We start from the raw sequence: 25,118 nt of genomic DNA, 5'->3' as shown, positions 1-25,118 counted from the left end.
ATTGAAATGCAATAGATCGATACTAGGGTCATAATTATGGGTGACAATTTCATATGACGACACCGCTAGAAAAAACTGCTGTTCAAACCGAAATGATCCTTCAATACTAATAAAAAATTAATTGGGAGGCGCGCACACAAAGAATGAAACATGAAATGTTGATAAAAATTATGTAACGTGTATCTATGTATGTGTGCACACCCAACAATTGCATCTTTTCGGTTTGAACGGCAGTTTTTAACATAATTTCTAGGTAACTAAAAAAATTTAACTTCGTATACTGGTAGAATGTGTTTATAAAACATCTTTTTCTCTTGGCTTTATTGAGAAAAGTCTATAGTTTGTAACATATTTCGTTTGAAATTTCAAGCATTTCGGCAATTTTAACCAATCACTGACGTCTATTGAGGTAAAAAAAAAAACATTCTGTGCCGTATGAATATGTCCCTTGTTTAAGAAACAGATTGGGTTTATTTACATTTGTGAAGAAAAAAAAGATACCTTTCCCCCACCTCTAACCCTAACCCTAAAACAGATTGAAATGCAATAGATCGATACTAGGGTCATAATTATGGGTGACAATTTCATATGACGACACCGCTAGAAAAAACTGCTGTTCAAACCGAAATGATCCTTCAATACTAATAAAAAATTAATTGGGAGGCGCGCACACAAAGAATGAAACATGAAATGTTGATAAAAATTATGTAACGTGTATCTATGTATGTGTGCACACCCAACAATTCCTTTTCACCTCAGTGAATTCCGCCATAATCGCAATCCACACCTGAGAGGCATTTGCAGAAAATTTCAGTAAAAAAAGATAATTTTTCTGAAAGTTATGAGGAAACAAAGTTGGAGGCAGACTTGTATAATTATGACATTTTAGCGAACCTTTGATGTTCGCAGACATTTTTTTTTTTCCTTTATTTATAGTTATTTAATTGTATTCTCCTTTTTGCAACAATTGCAATTCGTATTATTTAAAGAAAATGTTCTAAACCTTCCAATTCTTTTTCATCATACTTTTCACAATCAAAATTTATTGTTTTAGTTGGTTCTTTTTTCATTATTTTCTGCGATTTTTCATACTTTTGCCACTCTATAAAACCATTCTTCGATACAATATAAAAATTTAAAAGAAAAACTAACAAGAATGGCGCACGAGTGGCTGTGTGGTAGGTAGCTAGCTTGTTTACCAACCACATGGTTTCGGGTTCAGTCTTACTGTGTGGCACCTTGGGCAAGTGTCTTCTACTATAGCTTCGGGCCGACCAAAGCCTTGTCAGTGGATTTGGTAGACGGAAACTGAAAAGAAGCCCATCGTATATATGTATATATATTTATATGCGTGTGTGTATTCGTGTGTCTGTGTTTGTCCCCCTAGCATTGCTTGACAACCGATGCTGGTGTGTTTATGTCCCCGTTACTTAGCGGTTCGGCAAAAGAGACCGATAGAATAAGTACTGGGCTAACAAAAGAATAAGTCCAGGGGTCGAGTTGCTCGATTAAAGGCGGTGCTCCAGCATGGTCGCAGTCAAATGACTGAAACAAGTAAAAGAGAAAGAAAGAGAATGCATTAGTACTTACCTGGTTTGAGTAGCAGGCATAATTTCCAACGAATTTAATCCTGTTTTTCATCACTCACACAACACAACACAACACAAAGAGAAACAGAAATAAACTGTTTTACTCAGAAATAAACTGTTGCTATCGTAGAGAGAGGAGAAAATGAGATATTTTTCGTCCCATTATACTATTCTTCAATTAATAGAAATATTCTGTTCAACATTTGAAACGACTGACATTAATGTTTTACCAATACTTCTTCCAAAATTCTAAAGTTCTCTTTCACCCCCATCCATTCGTGGAGGGTGTTTAACTTTTAATCGTAAAAAGGTACGACAAAAGAGTTATTCATAATAACTGCTGCAGTACGTTGGTAAAGTTTTAACAAATCTTAATACGGTCATTTCAAAATATTGGGTTGGTGCATAATTATTGCGGCTCTTTTTCAACAAAAACAAAAATGTTTTTGTTACATGTAACAAAAACATCTTTAAATGATTATTCCGCAGCATGGCGTAACTTCGGTATAGGTACCGAAAGTACCGGATACATTTCAAGAAAGTGTTTTTTGGAGAACCTTCGGTATAGGTACACACTTGACTTTTGTGGCAATCTTTCGTCTCTAGTAGACCTTTCCGTCGATTTCCGTATAATTTTTTTTTTTTTTTTTTACATATGGGCTTGCGGGAACTTTTAAAGTAATGAGACCGAAAGAGACTAAGAGAAAGCGATTTTATGACGAGGGAAATTCTTTTGAAGTTACTGTGCATGGCAAGCATTGATGTATATGTGTGTGCGTGTGTGTGTTTGATGGGGTGTGCGAGACAGACAGTATGTTGTGTTAGTGTGTGTGAAGAGACAGAGTAATGTGTGAAAGAAAGATATAACTGAAATTTTTTACTCGGTGTATGTGTATATGTACGTATATTACTTCAAAAGTTCCCGCAAGCCCATATGTAAAAAAAAAAAAATTTTTTACGGAAATCGACGGAAAGGTCTACTAGAGACGAAAGATCGCCGACTTTGTTTTCATTTCTGAAGATAACAGAAACCCTTTTCTCCCACCCCTAACACAAACCCTAACCCCCCATATATAAAAAAAACACGGGCAAAATGCGTAGCCGTATTTCGTCAGAATTTAGGTTCTGAGTTCAAATTCCGCCGAGGTCGACTTTGCCTTTCATCCTTTCGGGGTCGATAAATTAAGTACCAGTTAAGCACTGTTGTGAGAAATATATGTACAACATTGATTTTCCTGAGCATTTAGTGCCAGAGCCTTTCTAGGTTACTGAGTTTTCACTTCTAAATTAAACAATTATTACATTTATATATATTATTAAAAGAAAAACATGTACCTGTACATGAGTATATATGAGACAAGTTTATTAATACTGTACAGTGCATTTTACTATCAAACAAGACTACCCAGTAAACTAGTCTAGTGAAAGTGGGAATTTGAAGTCCCTACTTGTAAATTAATGCAGATTATAAGATGTTCTGGACCACCAATTTCCAGAAAGTCTACATTATATTAGTATTTGACAAAACGTCATACAGGAATGTATTGTATTCATGTCAACTGGAAAAGAACATCAGAATTGACAAGGAATGGCAACCTACATCATTTAACATCAGAGTTGAAAATGCATCTTGTTGACGCCATAAGAATTTATAAAACTTTCAAGAGAATGTGATTTTTTTTCTTTTTAACATTGGATCATGGGATCTTTTCGGTTTGAACGGCAGTTTTTTCTAGCGGTGTCATATGAAATTGTCACCCATAATTATGACCCTAGTCTCGATCTATTGCATTTCATTCTGTTTTAGGGTTGGGGGTGGGGGAAGGGTATCTTTTTTTCTTCACAAATGTAAATAAACCCAATCTGTTTCTTAAACGAGGGACATATTCATATGGCACAGAATGTTTTTTACCTCAATAGACGTCAGTGATTGGTTGAAATTGCAGAAATTGAAGAAAAAAAAACAACAAATATCTTACAAACCATAGAATTTTCTCAATAAAGCCAAGAGAAAAAGATGTTTTATAAACACATTCTACCAGTATATGAAGTTTGAAATTTTTTAGTTACCTAGAAATTATGTTAAAAATTGCTGTTCAAACCGAAAAGATCCAGATCATGGATCAGACATAAAGATATAAATGATAACCTGTGAATACTAGGTTTATGAGTAGGAATATCAAATGCCCGCGGCCACCCGATGAGTTTACTGGGAGATTCTCTTTCATAAAACCTTGCACAGTACAGTATCAACTTGAATAATTTGTAGTAATGTACAGGTACATGTTATTATTTATAGCTTTATGTAGGCTTGGAGATCCAATGTTCAAAAACATTTAAAAAAAAAAAAAAAGAAGCAAAGTATATCATCATCATCATCATCATCGTTTAACATCCATTTTCCATGCTAGCATGGGTTGGACGATTCAACTGGGGTCTGGGAAGCCAGAAGGCTGCGCCAGGCCCAGTCTGATCTGGCAGTGTTTCTACAGCTGGATGTCCTTCCTAACGCCAACCACTCCGTGAGTGTAGTGGGTGCTTTTTACGTGCCACCTGCACAGGTGCCAGACGAGGCTGGCAAACAGCCACGTTCGGATGGTGCTTTTTACATGCCACCATACAATATTAGATATGTACATATATACACAAGGGTACCACATGAGTACCTATATCGCTAATTATAGTGATGGTATTTTAATAATATCATCCCTATATTTATTTATAAATGATTTTACGCATTTCATTTGTCCATACGGTGCTTGGTCACTTCAAGCGAAGTTTCGCAGGCATGACGGGGGAGAATGTTAGTAGTTATTTAGCTAGCGGACTTTGGCTGATGAGAAATCACGTGTCTAGGTGGCGCTAAATTTCGAAACCGGTACCGAGTTGACCAGTATTTACTTGTCCTGACCCATTTGAGGTAAGACATTATTATTGTTCACTGATATTTTCCTATCTTGTCTGTAATAGATTTGTGACTATTCAGTGGTACAGAAGTATTTTTTGACTTCTATCATTAGTGATATAGGTACTCATGCTGTACCCCTGCACATATACGTACACATCTAATATTGTATGTATATATTTTATTATATATATATATATATATATGTGTGTGTAAAAAAATTTATATATATATATATACTCCTTTATTCTCTTTTACTTGTTTCAGTCATTTGACTACAGCCATGCTGGAGCACCACCTTTAGTCGAGCAAATCAACCCCAGGACTTATTCTTTGTAAGCCTAGTACTTATTCTATCGGTCTCTTTTGCCAAACTGCTAAGTTACGGGGACGTAAACACAACAGCATCAGTTGTCAAGCAATGTTGGGGGGATAAACACAGACACACAAACATACATACATATATACAATGGGCTTCTTTCAGTTTCCATCTACCAAATCCACTCACAAGGCTTTGGTTGGTCCGAGGCTATAGTAGAAGGTGCCACACTGTGGGAATGAACCTGGAACCATGTGGTTGGTAAGCAAGCTACTTACCACACAGCCACTCCTGATATATATATATAAGCAGGATTCTTTTAGTTTCTCTCAGCCAAGTCCACTCAGAAGTCTTTGGTCAGCCTGGGACTATAGTGGAAGGACTATAAAGGGAGTTGCAGGGACCAGATAATGATGGCATTGACATTAAGCAGCACCAGGATGGATTAAATGCATGGATTCACTGAAGCTCCGGCGTCTGGCGACGGACTTGGTAAACACCCACAAGGTTATCAACCACCTCACCAACAACAACACTGAACACCTTTTTGATCTCCATGTGTCTAACACACGTGGACATGCCTACAAAGTCAGAAAACAGCACAGCTCCCATGACTTTCGGAAACATTTTTTCACGCTCAGGGTTGCTGAAGCGTGGAATAAACTGCCTGCATCAGTTGTTGACTGCCATGACACTGCACCTGCGTCGAAACTACACCTGATTATATATACACTTTAGATGAGTTGTAGTGCACCTGAGCACTGTACACAATTATTATTATTATTATTATTATAATGAAGAAACTACAACAAAACAACCAATGAAACAATACTTACTATATATATTTTAAACAAAAGCTATCAATTGTGTAAACAACAGGCAAGAAGTAGCAGAAAATATCAGCTTTGTAGAGTGAACTGAAGGAAGAGAGGAATATATCACATAAACAGCTTTGTCTTAAAATGTCAACGAGGTATTTATCTACCTCAGGGATATGATTTGATTGTAATGATACTTGAGGCACTTTCTGTCAGAAATATCATTGATATAGACAGTATTCTCAACTTTCAACACAGAGAAGAATTGATAAAAACATTACCAACGAAATGTCAACAAAAGACAAGAAATAGAGAAATAGTCTCACCTGAGACAAATACATTAACAAAAGGCTGTTAGATTTGTGTGATGGCTAATGATGTGGATGTGTGCATATGTACATGTGTGTATCTCGTACATCCATACATACATCTACACACAAATACACATGCACTAATCATGAGATTACAGCTACAAGCTGTCAAAGGCATAGCCAAACTACATGAAACGTTCGTGAAGTTCAGCATGTAAGATTTATGTATGTAATCCTTATGCCCATACACACACATACACGCACAAGCTGTCTAAGAGACCATAAGTCAGGGAAAAGATGCATTTGTATATCTGTCAATAGAGTGGGTATAAAATCCAAAAATATATAGTATCATATATATATTCATCACAGCTGATCTTACCAATTCGTTTTGCGCAAGGAATACAATGGAGTGTTAGGCAACAATCCGATTATATAACCTTATGCTCATCAGAGATAGCCGATATGGAATGGAATATGGCAACAGCAGTTATCATATTCCCTTCAGCCGTAACGATGGATATATAACACAATATATTTTCAGATAATATATATATATATATGTATATATGCACTCACATGGCTAAGAGTTGTTTTGACTTATTTCTAGCAATGCTAGAGCTGAATATCACCCTCAGTCAATTTAGTAAAGCCTATACTTGTTGCCTTGGGAATAGCCACCTTAACAATAATAATAATAATGGTTATTTATGCCAGTAATATATATATATGTATGCGCAGTCATGGACAACCAGCAGTACATGGGACTTTCTGATTGGCAGCTTAACAAAAAATTACCTCGATTTTTTATTTTATTACATTTTTTTTTTTAGGTGTGCGGCTCACCTAATGATGAACAATGTCTCATGCGGCCCAATTCTTCAAACAAGATTGCTCATGCCTGGCATATGTAAACATATACATATATATGCATAAGAGACAATTGATCTGATTCTACAAGTACGAAATAAACTATGGACATCTCAAGTATACTGGATACATTTTCATCTTTCTATGTGAATAACTATCAAAGTAATTGTAACTGAATTCCAGTCATTACTATATTACACAAATCTTAGAGGTATCTCATATGCATGCCCACCACTAAAGTGGGGGTGCATTGGACAGCACTGCCCACATTATTATTGTATGATGCACCCTCAGATTTACAGTGATACACTTATTACAAATCTCCACTTTAGCATGATTACAAACTAGCAGAGATACCCGGCATTGCTCGGGATTAGAATAGCATAGTTTGTGTATATATATATATATATATATTACAGTTATGTTGAAACAAGTGATACAGGAAAGTGCAGCATTGACGGTAGAACATTCCTGGAATAAATTATGGGCTAATTTGATTAAGCAACATGACAGGCATCTGTTTGGAGTATTCCAGGCTGTAACCTGTCATGGAGAATCGGGGGGTGGGGGCTATGATTTTTGAGCACACCAAAAAGCTGTCAGTGGACATACTCTCCTTTGTGGCGGTTGGTGCTGTGTCTAACACAACCCATCGTCTGAAGTTTTGACACCTATGAGAGCTGTTCTATTGGACCTCTGTCTAATCATTAAAATGTTGTTTTAATGAGTCGGCATTAAGTGCTGCAGCATGCATTTGCTGATCTTAAGAAAGTCTCATCTGCCTTCTCTCTTGAGATTCCACCTGACGTGCTGCAGTATGCCCTTTGCTGATCTTGAGAAAGTCTCATCTCGATTCTGTCTTAAGACTCCATTTGTTGTGCTGTAGCATGCTTTTGCTGATCTTGGGAAAGTCTCATAAATATAATAGAAATAAGATGATGTTAGTGTTTTCACATTAGAATTAAAAGTGAAAGAATAAAAGTGAAACAATATTATAGTCTTATCACATTAGAATTAAAGGGATCTTTTCGGTTTGGACGGCAGTTTTTAACATAATTTCTAGGTAACTAAAAAATTTTAAACTTCGTATACTGGTAGAATGTGTTTATAAAACATCTTTTTCTATTGGCTTTATTGAGAAAAGTCTATAGTTTGTAAGATATTTGTTGTTTTTTCCTTCAATTTCTGCAATTTCAACCAATCACTGACGTCCTTTGAGGTAAACAACATTCTGTGCCGTATGAATATGTCCCTCGTTTAAGAAACAGATTGGGTTTATTTACATTTGTGAAGAAAAAAAAAAGATACCTTTCCCCCACCCCAACCTAAAATAGATTGAAATGCAATAGATCGATACTAGGGTCATAATTATGGGTGACAATTTCATATGATACCACCAGAAAAACTGCCGTTCAAACCGAAAAGATCCGAATTAAAAGTGAAATAATACTATATCACATTACAATATAGATCTTGTTCTTTCACTTTTGACACATAATACTGAACCAGTGCCAATGTTATGTTGTTTTAATCCGAATGAGAAAAAAATTTACATGTTGACACTCCTACTACCTTGTAAAATTTCATTCGAACCGTTTGAGAATGCATAAGGAACAAAGAATTTTATATATATAGATTACTGCCTACCCAGAACATTCTGAAGCGCTCCTAGGTACCAAAGTTTGGTGATAGGCCTGCTCATATGGGATTACATATTTCATACGAATACTAAATTATACATTCTCATATGGGATATTAAACAGATTTCCTATGGTAGTGGATATTATATATGGCTTTCAATAATGGATGTGAGATAATATGAATCCAGGTAAAAAATAAGTCACATGTAATGCTATCATATATAAATAGTGTTGTCAATATGTACGTCATTATTTCGTCGTCTTTACGTTCTGAGTTCAAATTCCGCTGAGGTCGACTTTGCCTTTCATCCTTTCAGGGTCGATAAATTAAGTACCAGTTGCGTACAAGGGTCAATCTAGTCGACTGGCCCCCTCCCAAAAAATTTTGGGCCTTGTGCTTATCGTAGAAAAGAATATGTACAAGTCATGTATTGCTAGTTAATAACTGATTTAGAATATTTTGTTTTATTACTTTAATTGTTTATGGTACTTTAATAAACTGTGACTGACTTAGACAAAATTGTGACTTTTTCCTGTGACTTTATTACCGGCCATCATAAATTAATTGTGACTTTTTTCCCTAGCCAAAATTGTGACTTTATTACCGGCCATGGATAATACAAATCTGAAAGAACTTGCAGGTTTTAACATATGTAGAAGCGAGAGAAAACTAAACAAAAAATTATTTAGGCGTCACTTCAACACTAAGCTCACACCAGCTTTTTCATTTGTTTATCATAGCGACCATACGTATACACGCACAAATACACACTAAGTTTGGGAGATAGAGCAGCTAAATCTCTCTCCCTCACATTCTACCGTCGGAAATAATAAGGGATACATCTGATGATATAACCTCGAATACGCCAAAAAGATGAGACGGTCACAAATGGAACACCTCTGAATAAGAGGTCTGCTCGAGCAGCGCTACACACACACACACACACACGATACATTTTATGTTGAATAATAAAAACAGTTCTTCATCAAACTTAATACACAGTAAATATGTACTCAATACAGAGTACATATTTATTATACTTTTACAAGAAGAGTTGTAACAGTGACTTGGAACTTTCAGCCTGTTAGCCTTCATCGGAATGTGCAATCCGAAACTTCGATGTCCCAGTCACCACTCTTGCATAATAATAATATTAGTTTATAGTTTCAAATTTTGTCATAAGGGCAGCGATTTTGGGGGGAAGGGATGAATCGATTACCGCAGTGTTCAACTGGTACTTATTTTATCGACCCCGAAAATATGAAAGGCAAATAATAATAATAATGATACTTTCTACTAAAGGCACAAGGCCTGGCATGTGCGATCCAATACTCAGCTGGTGCTTATTTCATTGACCCCGAAAGGATGAAAGACAAATTGCGACTTCGGCGTCATTTGAACTCAAAACGTAATAACAAAAAAAAAAAAAAGGAAGGAATGTTGCTAAGCACATCTTCCGGTTTGCTACTCACACACACACACACACAAAGTATATCAGTCGTACATAGATCCCAGCCCGCAAGCTGTAGGGACCTAACTACGAAAGAGAAGATACAGGAGACTGTTTAGTCCTCCCGCATGAGACAATAATAACCTTTCTAGTGAGGAGTACTCGAAACACCCAAAGTTGTACTTTCTCTGTGACAGTGTGTAGAAAGTGACGCAGACCAAGACGAACTCGTTCGACCTAAGAGAGCATGAAAAAAATGGGGAAATGAGTTCTCACACTGGTAGTGAATGCCGGTGCTTAGTAAGCTAATGTGAAGGAATGAGCTACTGCAAACCAGTCGTTACATGCACTGCGTAATAAAAACCAGGTGGCTTCTTCAGATCAACAGCTGTTAAACATACAATATTACATATTAACAGAATACACGCACATGCACATACATACAGCTCAGCTACAGCATACGTAATTGTCTGGCTTGCTAGAAACAGCAGCCACACATCTCCAACAAATCCTTGTGACTTTTTCATATTTACAGATTTAAAATGAAACAAATAATAATTATTACCTAATCTGATCGTGTATGTTTAATTAACACATATAAGCTGGAATGTGTTGGGTTTTTTTTTTTTAGCAACTTTACAATATTCAATATATTTGAAACATATTTAATGTTTTATCTATTTTATTTTGTCATGTTTCTTTTATTAAAACAAACCCTTAAAAAGTTGGAAGGTACTGCCCGCTCGTCTTCAATAAAGAAATAAAACACTAGATCATGTACTCCCATATTCCCATAAAAAGAGAGTATGGTTACAGCTGGAACGCATTTAATCATGTCTGGGGTCACTCGAGATCGCCGTGAACCTAAACAGGATCATTGGGGGTACAATACGAATTGTTGATATTTGTCATCCGTCTTTTTATGGGTGTGGTCTTTTATTATTGTATTTGCCCCAGTCGTTAGACTTCCACTGTATTGGGGCTCTGCCTTGAGCTTAGTCGATCAAATCGACCTAAGGAGTTGCTTAAAGTCTAACAGTTATTCTATCGGATTCTTATTGCCGAACCGCTAACTTAGGGATACAAACAAACCAAGAGGTGAGCGACAAATATTAAGACGCACACAGTATAGACCCAGATCTACCCTGATTGAGCAGACCTTATGATTAAAGGCTTTCCAATAGCGGTCAGACAGAGTTCGTTGGGTAAAGAAGTGTATTTTGCAACTCTGTGATTCTGGGATCCATTCTACTGTACATCAACTTGGGCAAGGGTTTTTTAGTTTTGTTTTAATCACAGTTTTCAAATTTACTACCAATACCAAATGGGTGGGATTTTGTAGGCAGAAACTTGTACGCAAGTCCGGTAAATCTATAAAGAATCCTTTCTGGGCTTCATAGTTTGATATCAAATCAAACAAAACAAAAAAAAAAAAAAGAGGAAGGTACAAAGAAAACTTAACAACACGGCCATATCTGATCTCTGTTTTGAAAGTCCCTGCGCATGTGTGTAAATATGTAAAAGTGTGCACCTCTGTTATATGCAGGTGCACAAATGTATGTGTGGTTAAGATTTATGAAAGGTTTTTTGCAGCGTTCAAGCAGGCAAGACATAAAACGCATCCAGACAGATGCTACCCTGGTGTCTGGTATAATGTCACCCACAGACACGCTTCAGCTACTCTTCTCTGTGTATGTGTTTCCTAGTGTTGCTATAATGGCCTTAACTCCAGCGAGTTTGCTGGGCTCACGCCAACTCAATTCGGGCGATGCCAACATCCTCTGGTCAACCATACCCATACCCTGCATCAATTACTTTCCTCAGTCTTGCTTCCCAAAACATCAGTCCACTTGAACTCCCTCTCGGCTCATTTCCCTTCCGCAGGTATTGATTTGCAATGGTTCAAGAGAAACATTAATAGCATCGATTTCACCAACCTCGGAGGGCCTAAGTAGGTGATGAACACTGCCCCATCCATGAAACCAACCAACTGAAAAGAAATATCTAAATCCCAGTAAACTGTAGATGTGTGAGTGCGAATTAGTGCGTGTGTATACATACATACATACATGCACTCATTTTTTTTATAGGTGTACATGTCACTTCAGTGCACTAGGGTGAAATTACTTCACATGTGTTTGCACGTATGCTACATGCATACATGTTATGGAGTGTATACGTTCATTCCAGGAAACTTAAATGGAGAGATGCGTTGGCATGTTTTACAACTCTTCACTCCACCCGATGAACGAAAATAAAATTTAAGACCCTCTTAGTATCTATCAACTGCACTATACTAAATTATGTAGTACTGAAACCAGTGAGGTATAGAGATTAACAGATTGTTGTAGACTAATTAAGAAAGCATACAGAATTACCAGAGCAGACAACAATAACAGACCAGAATGTGTTCCACGTGTTGATTAGACGATTAGCGATTTGGGATGGAACTTCTATACGGTAATACAGTCTGCTATAAATAGCAATGATGTTCCTCATTTTAAAAAAAGGAAAGGGCACATTGGATAATGTAACCCGAGGTACATTATGTCTATGTAAAAAAATATAAAAGATGAAATGACCACAGCTGGAACGCGTTTGATCATAGGACTATACAGTCAGGACAAAACGTGACAACGAAGTATATAGGCTTATATATAATAATGAAATTATTGTATACAGTGCTCAAATTTAGTTCCAATAACATTGTATCGTCTTAAAAATGGGAAAGACTTATTTGATGATGTCCTCATTCAGGGGACAGAATATTCACAGATGGAATGCCTCTCATCACAGGTCTGCTCAATCAAAGTTGACAAGAGGCTGAATCTGTTTTGGTAACTAAAACAAAACAGGTGAAACATTTAACAAAATTATATTTATTACTCTTTACTTCTTTTATGAACTAAAACTAAATTCGAAAAATAAAGCAAACAAATGTTCCAAGTCACTTTGTCACCATTCGTCTGTATACTCCCGCTTTCCCTGTCTCCCACGCACCGTCTGTATACTCCCATTATTTCTTTCTTTCTGTCTGCCAATCTTCATCCATATATTGACTTCCTTTCTCTCTCAATACTCTTTCGGCGATATATTCCCTTATTTTATCTGTCTTTCTTTTTCCTCACACCTTCCGTCTATACATTCCCGCTTTCTCTCTCTCAAGAACGTCAACATTATCATACAAAGGCGATGGTTTTGACGCAAACTCTAGAACTAAATAGAACCCAGTTTTTAGTACGTCACGGTTCCAACAGTAAATTACTCTTCGGGTTCACTTTACTTTCTATTCACTCGTAGTCTGTAATATGTGGTATATCACAGCAACAATCACTTGACTATATCTCCCACACAATTAGAAAAGTCGCTTTATGCCACGGGAAAATTATGTTGTTTATTGTGTGGTACAGAACAAGTGTTTAATATAACCTTGCGCCTAAGTGTATATATGAATGTATATGTGAATAAAACAGCGTTTCGAAATGAATTACAAATGAAATAATCATTAAATAAAGAAACACGCAACGTTTAATTAAAGAAAATACAAAAATAAGGTTATATTCAGAATATTTTCCCCGTAATACAAAATAATGAAGATCTATGTAAATTCATATTGCTTACAACTGCACATATGACGAGAGATGAAGTAAAAATATATATATATAACATGAATTTTGTCGCAAGGAAGAAACCGAAAGAAGAAAAAAGATTGACATATTTACATCAGTGAATGAATGAGAAGCGTAATGTTTTCGCTAACGACGACTCCAAATCAATACCTTATTAATATATCGGCGTCTTCATCTCTGTGGCTGAAGAATGAATGGAACTAGAAGAAAAAAAATGAACAATCGTAAAGACACTAACCGGTAACATGAGATTCCATCCAGATGTATGACCAAATCCAAAAACACGTACCGCAAACATTTACGCAACCAAAGCTTCCGACACGTTCGGTTAGCTTTATTTATATATTTATAGTAAAGTATTGACGCATACACTTACACACTGACACATACACACACATATTTAGATGTATGTGTGTGTGTGTGTGTGTGTGCGCGCACTTGTTATATATATATATATGTATATATATATATATATATATATATATGTATATATATATATATATATCTGTGTATATGTATGTATGTATATATATATATATATATATTTATTTATTTATTTATATTTACATTACGTGTATGTATATATATTTTTTATAAACTTGTTATTGAAGCACTTGCCGGAAGTTGAATGGTTTCACGGCGCATGCGTTCGTGATGCTGAGCTTCGGTACAGCATCAGTTGCAGATGTATCTATCCATACATACTTTTAATGAATTATTACCCTGTCCGGTTTCCAATTACTATTAATCAGCGTCATAATAATTGTCTCCAGTCTAGTTGTCGCAATCGGCGTCATCACTGTCCACTTCACCCATTTAAAGTCTTTAGTTACTATAAGATAGTGGTGGTGTTGATGATAATGATGATGATGGTGATGGTGATATTGATGCTGATGGTAACAGTTGGGCGGATGGTTCCAAACTTTTTTTTTCTGCGCTCTGCTTCACACACATTTCATTTGGCAATAAACAAAAACACTTCTAGGTTTAGGGTTGGTGTATAATAACTATTAAAAACACATTTAAACTTATTTGATGATGCACAAATTATTTTTTATACTTTTATAAATTAAATTTCAAAACTATGCTTTACAGTTTGTTTTGGGGTGGACGTTGGGAGTAGTTAAGGATAAGAAGCATAGTTTATAAGCGCTGAGTATTCTGTTGAGTGACATGCTCTTTCTAATATTACATGACTGCTTTGTACTGATTAAGTCCAACTGCTGTTGTGACCACCATAATGTGCTTGCTCGCCTTCCCAGAAATAGCAACAAAATCTCCCTCAAAACGCACTCTACCAGATTACGAATTACACTACACTTTCAAACAAAACAAAAAAGGAAAAAGGATGGACAGGCCTGGGATGACTTTGATCATAGTTCTGCTCAGCTGGAGCTAAATAACAAGATTTCAGAAAGAGATGGGATAGCATAGAGAGTACATTGCACCACCATCTAACAATTAACCACTGTGTGTGTATATATATATATACATACATATCATCATCATCATCATCGTTTAACGTCCGTTCTCCATGCTAGCATGGTTGGACGGTTCGACCGGGGTTCTGGGAAGCCAGAAGGCTGCACCAGGCTCCAGTCTAATCTGGCAATATATATATATATATATATATATATATATATATATATATATATTATATATATATATATATTATATATATATATATATATATATATATATAATATATATATATATATATATATATATATATATATATCACCATGACCGACCAGGCTATCAGATGTTGCTACTCATCGATGGTCACAATGCGCTTAGCATTGTTTTAGCCTTCAAATGACGCCACCCTGCTGGCTAAGCAAGCAGGCCAACAGAAGAAAGAGTGAGAGAAAGTTGTGGTGAAAGAGTACAGCAGAGATTGCCACCACCCCCTGTCAGTGCCTCGTGGAGCTTTAGGTGTTTTCGCTCAATAAACACTCACAACTACCCGGTCTGGGAATCGAAACTGCGATCCTACAACCGCAAGTCCACTGCCCTAACCACTGGCCCACTGCACCTCCACTATAAGTTGTTCTATAAAGCCCGAAACATATGTACCGCAACATCCTTTGCGTCTTGTTTTTCATTTATTTCATTTAATACATACATATATATATATATATATATAATTAATTAATAAGGGTGAGAGAATTAGATACTAATTTAATAGTATATCCATTCAACACCAAGTGGCCTAGTGCTCCGAGAAACCTGGATTATTATAATATTTTATAACATATTATAATATTTTTACAAAATAAATATAAGAGAGTGGTCACTATATGGCTCACTCTAGCACCAGTTAATCCAAAAGGTTTCAACCACGAAAATACATGTTTCCCATGAAAGTCAGTACGATTGTTAGCTCACACGGACAGGGCAAATAAAAAATAACAAAAATACAGATTATTTTGGGACAATTGTTTCGCTATTAATGAATTAAATGTAATTTTACTTACAAAAAAATCCATTTGTAGCTCGTCAGCCAAAACTATCTGGATGAAATCCACTCAATCACACGCCAGATTTTACCATAACGATAAATACGCGTGTGGTTCAATTGATTACATCCGACGTTATAATTCAAATGCCCCAACTAACAGCGCGCCAAACTTTCACGGAAAACAAATACAGCATTTAGAAATAAATGCAGCATAATTATAATTAATTAATAAGGGTGAGAGAATTAGATACTAATTTAATAGTATATCCATTCAACACCAAGTGGCCTAGTGCTCCGAGAAACCTGGATTATTATAATATTTTATAACATATTATATATTTTTACAAAATAAATATAGAGAGTGGTCACTATATGCTCACTCTAGCACCAGTTAATCCAAAAGGTTTCAACCACGAACATGGGAACATGTATTTTCGTGGTTGAAACCTTTTGGATTAACTGGTGCTAGAGTGAGCCATATAGTGACCACTCTCTTATATTTATTTTGTAAAATATTATAATATGTTATAAAATATTATAATAATCCAGGTTTCTCGGAGCACTAGGCCACTTGGTGTTGAATGGATATACTATTAAATTAGTATCTAATTCTCTCACCCTTATTAATTAATTATAATTATGCTGCATTTATTTCTAAATGCTGTATTTGTTTTCCGTGAAAGTTTGGCGCGCTGTTAGTTGGGGCATTTGAATTATAACGTCGGATGTAATCAATTGAACCACACGCGTATTTATCGTTATGGTAAAATCTGGCGTGTGATTGAGTGGATTTCATCCAGATAGTTTTGGCTGACGAGCTACAAATGGATTTTTTTTGTAAGTAAAATTACATTTAATTCATTAATAGCGAAACAATTGTCCCAAAATAATCTGTATTTTTGTTATTTTTTATTTGCCCTGTCCGTGTGAGCTAACAATCGTACTGACTTTCATGGGAAACATGTATTTTCGTGGTTGAAACTTTTGGATTAACTGGTGCTAGAGTGAGCCATATAGTGACCACTCTCTTATATTTATATTATATATATATATATATATATATATATATATGGGGGCGGTATTTGTACAAGAGTTGAAAAGTTCCTGGCTTTGAGTAAAAGAAAATACAGAGGATCAGTCCACATTGTAAATTGGTTGGCATTTGGAACAGCACCCAGCTGTAAAAACCATGCCAAAGCTGACCTCACCTGTGCTGGTGCCACATAAAAAGTACTCAGTCCACTCTGCAGAGTGGTTGGTGTTAGGAAGGGCATCCAGCCATAAAACCCATAACAAAACACTGAAGCCTGCTGCAGTCTTCTGCTTGGCCAGCTCCTGTTAAACTATTTAACCCACCCCAGCATGGAAAGCAGACGTTAAATGATATATATATATATATATATATATATAATATATATATATATCATATATATATGTATGTATGCATATATGAATGTATGTGTGTATATATATATATGTCTACATCCTTCTACCTTCTCCAACTCCTGTATCAAGGGCCATCCATCACTCCCTACATCCACCCTTCAACCTGTCTCCATTCCCCCATATCTTACTTTCCCATATATTCTTGTAAACCCTGACTTTTCCACATGCCTACTTCCTCTGTCCTCACTCACTTCTACTCACCTTGTACTTTGAGGAACCACCTGGACTTGCAGCTTCCACTGGTCCTTCTCACCCTCTCTTCTAAATGTGAGTAGCCACATACCCCACTACAACAAGAACTTACCTGCCCCTCCTCTTCTCTCTTCATGGCAAGGCATGTGGATACAGTTCTATATTTAAGAGATGAGGAATTATGTACATTATCTACATTTGACAGATATTTGTCCTCATCTTGTTTGTTGTTAACATGTTTCAGCTGATATACCCTCAAACTTTCATCAGGTGTCTTGGGGAAATTACGAACGTGGGTTCTCATTCCTAAGGTATTTTTCGATGTTATTATTATTATTATTATTATTATCATTATTATTATTATCATTATTATTATTATTATTATTATTATTATATTATCATTATTATTATTATCATTATTATTATTATTATTATTATTATTATTATTATTATTATAGTGGTTAAGAGTGCGAGCTACTAACCCCAAGATTCTGAGTTCGATTCCAAGCTTTGACCTGAGCGATGATAATAATAATAATAATCATAATAATCATAATAATCATAATAATAATAATAATAATAATAATAATAACATCAAAAAATACTTTAGGAATGAGAATCCAGGTTCGAAATTTCCCCAAGACACCTGATGAAGCTGAAACATTGTATCAGTAACTAACAAGATTAGGACAAATATCCGTCAAATGTAAATAATGTAAAGGCATGTGGACTTCTAGATAATGCCTTTATATCTTTCAGTTCGACTGTTTCTTATTGGATGTTAAGTTGTGGCTTCAGAAAATACAACACCTTGACTAGTTCAATAAGTTTTCACTGCTTTTAAAGTAAATAATCTCCCTTTGTCTGAATGAACAAAAATTTGTCATCCTATAAAGCAATAAGATATAGTCTAGACATCTGATGAGAGTTGTGAATGTCATATCATTGCAGGGAATAACAAGAGAAAATTTAGATATACATTTCTTGTATGATATTGAAGAGAAACTTTAAAGTCTGTACCATGCCTCTGATTTAACAGTTACTTCCTTTACAAGCGGATAATGAATATTTTGTTCTTTCTTGAGTTATGCCTGGCTCTTAAGGGCCGGTTTCCTAGTTTCTTGGCGTATAGGTTCCCCACCTGAATGGGATGCCGGTCCGTCACAGGTGAGCTGCAAGATGCAGGAGGAAAGAGTGAGAGAAAGTTGTAGCGAAAGAGTCAGCAGAAGTTTGCCATTACCTGCTGCCGGAGCCACGTGGAGCTAAGGTATTTTCGCTCATAAACACACACATTGCCCGGTCTGAGATTCGAACCCATGATCTCTTGATCGCGAGTCTGCTGCTCTAACCACTAGGCCATGTGCCTCCACACATAATGAATACTGCTACCAGTCAATATCCTTCATGTGACTGACTGACCTACTTGTTTTAAAGTGGCACTGTATCTACCATGTAACAGGCATTGCATGCCACTACAAAGAGGATGATAAGCTCAGTGGGGTAGAGAGAAAACCTCTTCAAAATAATTTCTTTCAAAGTAGGAATAGCTGTAATGGTCTCTGATTCAAGAGGAAGTGCTTTAGCTCTGTAAAGAAATTCACTTTAGCAGAAAACTACAGACTCCACTTGTCCATATAATTGAACATATCAAACATTCATTGCAGAGCTGAGTCACTAGTATGTGGTGGCAATTCTAAGAGTAACTTCAGCTGTTCAAGATCCAGCTTAATCTAATCATCCCCCGTTGAAGATTGATTGTAGATTCAACAGATTTAAATTTGATAGAAGTTGATTCTTTCCTTTTAGTAGTGGCTAGAAACGTTTTTTGGCTCACATTATGTTCTTCCTGATTACAACAATGGCATTTGGAGGGCAGTAACTCTGAATAATAGCCAAACTGGTCATGATGACCCATGTCACTATGGAAAAGTAGGGATAAAATTGTGGTGATGGGTTGCATTTAAAAAAGCCCCAAAGTTTTTCAATATTTTAAAATGTTTTTTTTTTACGCTAAGTCTGTTAAATATTTACTCTGAAATGTGAATGATTTTCAAGTCTGGTAATATCTATATCTGCAGTTAAGAAATCTGGACATGCATATTTAACCAGGCAGACTGCATTCAGTGGAATAACCCATTCTTGCCAACACAACTGCTATACTTTACATGAGTTATACATGACATCTTCATTTTCAAACTCCTGAAAAGACATCATTGATCAAATGCATGAGAAGACCCGGCAAGCCAAATGAAACCATAATCTCATGGCCTATGCCAGGGACGTGTACCTTTTCCTTCTTTGGACACTAAAACTCTGCTTGCGAAGACCTGTTGAGACAAGTGAAATCAAATCAATCAAAATCAAAATCAAATTCGATAACTTGCGTCCGTGCTAGCAGGGTGCAAAGAGCACCATATGAGCGTGATCATTGACAGAGCGGCTAACCGGCTTCTGTGCCAGTGGAACTCAAAGGGCACCATTCGAGCGTGATTGTTACCAGCGTCGCCTTACTGGCACTTGTGCCCATGCTAGTAGGGTGCCAAGAGCACCATCAGAGTGAGATTGTTGCCAGAGCAGCCAACTGGCTTCCGTGCCAGTGGCACATAAAAGGGCACCATTTGAGCGTGATCGTTACCAAAGTCGCCTTACTGGCACCTGTGCTGGGGGCATGTGTAAAAGGATTCGAGCAAGGTCATTGCCAGTACTGCCTGACTAGCCCCCGTGCCAGTGGCACGTAAAAAGCACCCACTACACTCTTGGAGTGGTTGGCGTTAGGAAGGGCATCCAGCTGTAGAAACTCTGCCAAATCAAGATTGGAGCCTGGTGCAGCCCTCAGTCAAAATCGTCTGACCCATGGTAGCATGGAAAGTGGACGTTAAACGATGATGATAATGATGATGATGAACATGAAGGAAAAAAAAGATTTAATAATTGGAAGCTTTTTTTAGTAAATAAAATTTATCTAAATTTAACTTTAAAGAAGAGGTTACTTAGGAAATTAGGTCATCATTTTTGAGTAAAAGTTTCATTGGGAATCGATATTTTTATTAAAAAAAAAAAATTATAACAATATTCAGAATCTCTTATTCTGAGAGTCTACAGCAGTAGCTCTCAATCTGGAAGACTATGTTTGGCAACAGGACTCTGCACCATGCCACACAAGCAGGAGAACCCAATCATAGCTGTCAGGCAGTTTCTGTGACCACATCACCCCTAACATCTGGCCAACTAACTCTCCAGACTCCAGCTCCCTTGATTATTATGTGTGGGGCACAGGTGAGTGTGAGACTAACAAAACTCCTTGTAACTCTAAAGATGAACTGAAGGCAAGGATTATGGTAGCATTCACTAATTTAAAAAAGGAGACCATCCAGAAGATTTGCAGGAGATTCTGAAATTGTCTGGAGGCCATGGTTAAAGCCAAAGGCGATTTTATTCATTAAATGTACTCTTGAAATACATAAAAGTATTTCAAGATATTTTTATGCAATTGTGGTAAATATATCTGTTAAAATGAGATGTCAGTGTTATTTATATATATATATATATATATATATATATATATATATATATATATATATATAATATATATATATATATATATATATATATATATATATTTATCTACACATACATGCATACACACACACACACACACACCACACACACACACACACACACATACACACACATACACACACACAGCATTATCATGGCCTTGCGTTATAGTCTAGAATTTTCCAACCTATAACTATCACTGAGTTTCAAAGGTGAGGGATAAAATCTATACAAGATAGAACTACAAAGACCAGTTCGAATTGTCATACTGACCATTAAGTTTACATTACATTCTATGACATCTGAATGTTTAATAATGATAAGCCAAAAAACAAAGTGACTGAAACAAAATTGTCAGAGCAAATTCAGTCTGATTACAGGTAAGTTCACCACCATCAATTCACTCTGTATGTTACTTTTGCTGTGTAAATTAAGACTTGTTCAAAGTTACAATGAAGATAATTGCATCTGTGACTACTTGCATGGAACAGAGCATAACATAACTTATTAGAAAACTGGTTTACTTATTTGATTAAACTCATTAATCTTTTAAATTCTATTCATTAAATTGATTGATTAAATCCATCTAATTTTTGAATAAATTGATGATAAGGGTTTTTAAAATCTTTTTTACCATGAAGTTTTCTATCCATTAATTAAGCACATTAGAGTTCAAAAATAAGGTTTTTATATTCTTTTACTGTGAACTTATCTCTCTGTAAACTTTCCTCATGGTGAACTTTTCTTGCAGTGAACATTCCTTATGGTGAACTTTCCCTGTGATGAACTGATGATGGTGAACTTACCAGACATGTTCAGTCCTATGTTACTGAGCATAGAGACAAGCTTGGACTGCCTGTAAAGAGCTCCTCAACATTAGGATCCCTCATGGCACATGTAGAAAGCATTTTCCCCTATGAAACTGAAATTTGAGCTAAGAAGGAGTTTCAAGAGTACCTTAATGGTGCATACAGTATGCAGACATGAACACAATACCAAAACAAATTGTGATTTATGGATATATTCCACCTTCTGCATTCCAGGGCTATGTCTTGCTACCTTGCAATACCTTACACAGTACAATCTCTAAAATGGTTGGTATCAGAAAGGGTATCTAGCCATAGAGGCCATGCTAAATTAGATGCTGAAGCATGTTACAGTCCTCTAAATCTTATCAACCCATCCAACCTATGCCAGCATGGAGGCCAGGTGTTAAATGATGACAGTTATGATGATAATGACGGTGATGACGACGATGATGACGATGATGACAACAATGATGATGATGGTCATGATCATGATTACAATGAAGATGATGATGATGATGATGATGGCAATGTTGATGACAGTGACAACGACAATGATGATGACAATAATAATGATTCCACCTATTTCTTCCATTGCTGCTCAACATGGAGTAGGCTTTCATGGCCACTACTACTATATTGAATACCAGACCATACTGGACATTCTTTTTTTGGAGACTTCTGTAACACTTATAATGGATGAAGACCAGTTAACTACATTAGTGTTATTGGCAGAAAAATACAGCAGGAAATTGAGGGCCTACCAAAGTTAACCACTTCACATTGGTGATGGATTAGGCAGCCTGTGTGCAGCCACAGCAATCCCATTGAGAGGTCAAAAATTAGTGTGAGATAATATTTGGCATATATTTACGTGAACTGCTTCAAAGCTGGAACTGTTTATTTACTTTAACTGTATCATTTTGCAGGATGCTGATGCAGGAGTAAGATCAATCAACAGCACAAGTCAGATAAACTTCATGTATTTGCCTTATACAATCACATTGCACAAAAATTTAATTCTGGTACCATTCAAAGTGGTATATTACAATCAAAATAAAAGTATCTGGTTTCCTTTCACTTCACTTTCACTTTACACACAGCACATCTATTCACTACATTTGCCTTCTTTATGGTGGGTGCAATCAATCTTGGGAAATGCCCCCATGTCCCTTTACTATGTAGCGACAGAGTGTCTGGCATGAGGACGTCCATGTGTTCAGTGCCTTAGTAGATCTGACGCTTCTATAATTTCACAGAATAGTAAATCTCAAAATATCAATCCATCCCCAATACCTTCAAGCATCTGCCAAATCAAATGAGAATTGATGATGCACATGCCAACCAATATACAAGTAAATTTTTTTTTATACCACTTCACAAATTTTCCTACAGATTTGTTCATTGTCGCCAGCTGATCTGAGCGATTGACCCTTGCCCATCCTCTCATTGTACAAAATAACCACACACGGTTTCATTATCAGATTACTGTCCACATCTAGTTTTCTAGTGTCTTTCATGTTTGCCAAATGCATTGTGGACAACATGCAGATGTTTCTCTTGTTCTGTCACACTAGAGCGAGAATGACACTATTGGTGCATCAGTACACTGTTGCCCCCTTCCAAAGTTTTTTCCTATGTAGGATGTATTTTGTGTAGTGTATCATCCAGGTTTTCACCTGAACTGAAATGGAGATTTCTGAGAAGCACCAAAAAACGATCACATGGCATCATTTCTGGAAAGAAAGGTGTTGACATGGCTGGATCCTATGTTCAATATGATGCCAGGGTTGGTTTCTTCACACAATGCCCATCAATATTAGCAGCTCAAGAACTTTGATTTTGTCTCCTGTGGTTGGAAACCAATCACCACCATGCGTAGGGCTGACATGTTGGGGATGGTTTTCAGAATAGCCATTCTTTTCGTCTGTTATATACTGGAACATTTCATCTGTCAAAAATACGTGGAAGATTTCCGATGGTGAACTTCTATGTTCAAGCCTTTATGCCAGGTGTACCAGTAAACCCATGATGTAAAACGAAATTATCTCCCTGTTGCCATATGACACTCTGTTGTCCAGGACCATACACTGCTGCCCACCTGTATCTTTGATTTACCAGAATATCATTATCACTATCTGAATCTGAACCATCCAATTGTGTCCTAGGGAAGTTCTCACTTTCAGAGTCATTATCCGAACCAGAAGAAACAGACGGGGAGGGAAATACAGTGGAGGAGCTTGACATAGCTGGATGTGATGACCATAAATTGCACAAAGGCATAGCTGAATGCAACAACCACAAGTTGTATGAAACTAACATAAATGATGAAGCTGACTGAGCCAGAGTGGTAGGATGCGATGGGGGCTGATGGAATCAGAATGGTAGAATGCAACAAGACTGATGGAACCAGAATGGTAGGAGGCAACAAAGCTGGAGTGGTAGTATGTGATGACAAATGTGATGATGAACATGAGAAAGCTGGAATGGTATGATGTGATAATGAAGCTGGAGTGGTTGAGTGCAACCATAAATTATGTGCAGGACCAGAATGCAACAAGCACGTCCACAAGATTCATCTACAATATTAGTTGAAGAGTGCAAATTGGTTTTGAGTTGACCGGAAGCCATAGTGGTAATGTGGTATCATCACCTAAACTACAACTTATATAGTAACAAAAGCCTACACCTGGGGTATAAATATTTAGATAATACATCTAAGCATCCTACTAGTCAGTGTATAATAGGTTGACCTGTGCTAGCTCAGGGAACAGTGTATATTTACATCAACAATGGCAAAAGGGCAAAGCAAGTACACAAATCAAGTGGTGTACATTTACATCAACTATTTAAAATATGTAGACTGCATCTGTAAATTTACGTTAACCATTTTAAAGTGGTTAACAAAGGATAGAGATTCCTAGCAAGGCAAAGTGAAATGCAGCTCAATCATGACCACTTAAAGAACAAAGAATCAAATTCTATTTAGATACATTCAGTATATTCAAATATGTATCAACCAGCAAGAACTGAGAATCCAAGTTATAAATAGTCATCAACTAAAAATTCTTTCACTCACATTCATTACATTCTTTCCTCCTCTCTCAAGTTATGATAACAACA

At 36.4% G+C, this 25,118-nt stretch overlaps 1 protein-coding gene across 1 annotated transcript in view; it reads right to left on the bottom strand.

Moving 5' to 3' along the window:
- LOC115212942 (protein-tyrosine sulfotransferase 1) overlaps positions 1-13,908 on the bottom strand; it is a 570,511-nt gene extending 556,603 nt beyond the window's left edge. Inside the window, exon 1 of the mRNA XM_029781786.2 lies at positions 13,771-13,908. The gene's annotated coding sequence lies outside the window, so the exon portion shown is untranslated. The remainder of the gene's footprint in view (positions 1-13,770) is intronic.
- Positions 13,909-25,118: the final 11,210 nt, after the last annotated feature.

Source organism: Octopus sinensis, linkage group LG6 (assembly GCF_006345805.1).
Source record: "Octopus sinensis linkage group LG6, ASM634580v1, whole genome shotgun sequence".
Lineage (NCBI taxonomy): Eukaryota > Metazoa > Mollusca > Cephalopoda > Octopoda > Octopodidae > Octopus > Octopus sinensis.
This window is presented reverse-complemented; position numbering and strand designations above follow the sequence as displayed.